This window comes from Pinus tabuliformis, chromosome 8 (genome assembly GCF_031772625.1).
Source record: "Pinus tabuliformis cultivar Carrire ecotype Pingquan chromosome 8, CPIR1, whole genome shotgun sequence".
NCBI lineage: Eukaryota > Viridiplantae > Streptophyta > Pinopsida > Pinales > Pinaceae > Pinus > Pinus tabuliformis.
In genome coordinates this window covers 1,187,397,669-1,187,401,661 of record NC_142294.1, presented here as the reverse complement: position 1 = coordinate 1,187,401,661, position 3,993 = coordinate 1,187,397,669, and the positions used below count along the sequence as shown (strand labels likewise).

Below are 3,993 nucleotides of genomic sequence, written 5' to 3'. Positions count from 1 at the left end.
ACCAGAAAGCTCTTGAAGAACCGAAGATGATGGTGATGTCCAAAGTTAATTATGCTAACTTTGGAAAAGGAAAAAAATTGTAACACCATTTCCGCGGTGAGATCATGGAGGTCAAGTTAATTAAAAGTAACACACCCCATTCAACCTCAAGACTACAAAGGGTGGGATGGAGCATTACACATACTCTAAAACATGTATCAAGATATCTATACTAAAATTGCATTATTTTTCTCTTTTTTACAATGCAATTTTTTTCAAAATTCTTGAAGGAATAATCTCCTCCATTATAAAATATATAAATATATATATATTTCGCGGAAAATCAATGTAGGTCTACTCGAAGTGACCATGCCCCTGAGCCAAACTAATCTGAGCCTAACCTTGAGGGCATTAAGGAGAATTGAACCCATGACCTCCGAATGACAAGATGCTTCAGCAATGAGACCTTGACCAATTGAGCTAACCGTCAGGGCTAAAATGAGAATGAATGAATGAAAACATCTCTTGGAAAGTCATTAATGAAAATAAAAATAAAAATACTTCATTCTATTGTAAAATTGATATTGCGTTCACATACATCCAAGTAAGCAAATGTAATTGTTACTTTGTTATTAGTGAGTTATCCTTGCAAAAAGGTGCTTTGGTGTGCTTTCCATGAGTGCAACACTCATACATACCCATTAAAATAAGAAATTGGTGATCCAAGCCCTCTACAAGAGACCACTCTTTCTTGAAGCAATGATGCCTTGAGACCATTTCAAAAGACTTTTTGAATCATTATCTATGTTAATGGAAACTTCATGGGCCTCTGGTAGCCGTTTGTACAAGTTTTTCTTTATCACAACTCTTATAATTAGTTTATCATTCATGCTCTTATAAAATATTAGTTAAATCAAACTAAGTAAATAACCTTGTATTTAACAATTTTCCCTTTTACTAGAAAAATCTTAATTAATATAATTATATTAAAAACAAACTTGACTCCCTTAATTTTACCGTATAAAATTTAACAAAAACAATTTTTCTCACAATAAAATATTCAACACCATTTCCAATATTCCTTCCTTTTATCAACTATTCACACAACACATAACATGTAAGAAATCATCTATAGTGTTGCTTCATAAACCAGATACTGCCCCTATGAAGAAGACATCATTAGGAGCACATAGCATATGAAGAAGACACCATTATCATAATTGGAGCACATAGCATGTAAGAAGTCATCCATGATATTTCTTTATAAACCAAATACCACCCCCATAAAAAAACACCATCATCATAATTAAGATGTGTTATCAACTATTCACACAACACAGAGCATGTAGAGATCACGATGATTTTTAATTTTTAAAAAGCATCCCAACAAAGATCCGCCAAAATTTTGTTTTAAAAAAAATGTCATTGATGCCCGACTTTATACAAGACGACAAATAAACATTATATTAATTTACCCAATACATCTTAATGTGGTGGCATAATCGGAAAACAAACCAAAAAAAGGATCACAACAAAAATCCGCCAATTTTTTTTTTTTTTTTTATAAAAAATGAGTCATTCACCACGGACTTTATACAACACGACAGGATTAAGATTCCCATGAAAAAAACAAAAAAAATATATTAATTTACCAAATAACGTAGTGGCGTAAGGGTTAACATGGTTTTTAATTTGATTCTCAATGTAGTGTCGTAAGGATTAAGATTCGCCAAGATTTTGTTCTTTAAAAAATGAGTCATTGACCATTGACCATTGACCATAAGAGAGTTATTGGACATTTTATCTTGGAAATTATGGGGATAGGTTGTTTTAAATGCAATCTGCCACCGGGGTTTGTGACTATATGCTTGCTCTGGCCTCGTAAGCTGCATACCAGAAGCCACGCCGTGCCTATGGAGTCGTCGCCGTCTTCCTTATCTGTTGTACTTGAGGTTCCCGATCTGGTGAGAATCTACGAAGACGGAACAGTTAAACGCTTGGTCGACCACGGTACGGTTCCCCCTTCTTCACAGATCGTTGATGAATTCGAGGATGGAGTAGCATCCAAGGACGTGGTGATCAATCCTGAAACAGGCGTCTTCGTTCGTCTCTACCTCCCCCGGCATGAGGTTACCGATGGAAAAGAAAAAGTGCCACTGCTTGTTTATGTTCACGGAGGGGGTTTCTGCATCGAATCCGCTGCATCTCCATTTTATCACACCTATCTTAATAAAGTGGCTAAAGAGACGAAGGTGATTTGCGTATCCGTGGATTACCGAAGAGCGCCGGAGCATCGCCTCCCTGCGGCTTATGACGATTGTTTCGATGTGCTCGAATGGCTCGCCCGCCAAGCGGAGGCAGCAGAGGGGGAACCCATCGATCCGTGGCTCGCTTGCCACGCAGATTTCAGTAACGTGTTCGTAGCAGGTGACAGCGCTGGAGGTAATATAATGCACCAGCTGGGCATTCCTGCCAGTACAAGGAATCGGGGTAACCTGTGTTTACAAGGGGCCATTCTGGTTCACCCAGCCTTCGGCGGAGAAGAACGAATTGGCCGCGAATTAGTGGAGGATCTTAATAAGAGGAACGATCTAGTATGGAGCATCATCCTCCCCGCAGGGGCGGACAGAGACCATCCTTTTTGCAACCCAGTTGGACCGCGTTCTCCGGCTCTGTCGACTCTGGTGTATGGACGAATGCTTGTATTCGTGGCAGAGAAGGATCTTCTGAGAGATCGAGGTATTCTGTATTACGAAGCGCTAAAGAAGGCAGGCAAAGATGCCGATTTGTTTATGACAGAAGGCGAAGGCCACGTGTTTCATCTCTACAATCCAAACTCTGAGAATGCGCCCCCCATGTTGAAACGCATATCCGACTTCATTCACTGTAAAAGCCCTGAATAGAATATTTCCATGTGAACGTCAAAGTACAACATCTGTAGTAAAGCTGTTAGTCTCCTTGATTCTCCTCTATCCATTCATCTTCGTCGTGGTCTCCGTTGAGTACTTTTGACAGTATGTGAACGTCAAAGTACAACATCTGTAGTAAAGCTGTTAGTCTCCTTGATTCTCCTCTGTCCACTCATCTTCGCTGTGGTCTCCGTTGACAGTAAATAAATGCATCGGTTGTTATTCTTCTCATTTGAAATTGAAACAGAGATACCGCTGGGTATCTTTGACGTTTGGTTACACACTGTCATTATAGTTGGTATCCTTGACGTTTGGTTACACATTGTTATTATAGTTGCGAGTTGTTGCAGACCAAGTGTTAGGCATTCAATTTCACCTTTAATAGGGTATTATTTTTTTTTTTTTTTCCTCATTGCAAATTTTCCTAATTTAATATTAATAAATGAATTTTATTATTTTTTATTGATATTTATATACAATAAGATTAATTCAACTTTTATTTTATAATGGTACTATTATCACAAAACCAAAATAGGATTAATTTAGGACTTATTTTATATTATCACAAAACCAAAAACTTCTTGCAAATATTTTAGCCAGCATCCTTAATCAATAAGATTTCGAAGTCTTATTTTTTTTTATTTACTTTTGACTCAACTCTTATTTTTGTTATCTAAAATGAAATAGGTAAGAGCTTTGGTTCAGTGTATATAAAGTATAATGATTAATAATTACACAAAACCAAAAACTTCTTGCAAATATTTGCAAAAACTTCTTGCAAATATTTTAGCCAACATCCTTAATCAATAAGATTTTGACGTCTTATTTTTTGATTAGATTCTCCACTACCACAAAGCAAAATTACAATTAACAAAATTTAAATTAAATAAATTCAATGCTTTTATATAAACTGGAATTTAATATTTTTACTTTACTTTAATTATATTTAGGCTAAACCTTAACTTAACTACAAATTGATTATAAGGTTTTGTGGTTCTTTTCATTTGAAATGGAAAAAAAATATCTGTGCGATGAAGTTGTGAAACAAGTTTCTCATAAATTTCTTCTAAAATTGAACCTTAAATTAAAACACCAATAAATCAGA

The 3,993-nt window shown here is 36.0% G+C and overlaps 1 pseudogene; it reads left to right on the top strand.

The window, feature by feature from the left end:
- The first annotated feature begins 1,814 nt into the window (after positions 1-1,814).
- Positions 1,815-3,164, top strand: LOC149239598 (2-hydroxyisoflavanone dehydratase pseudogene; annotated as a pseudogene).
- Positions 3,165-3,993: the final 829 nt, after the last annotated feature.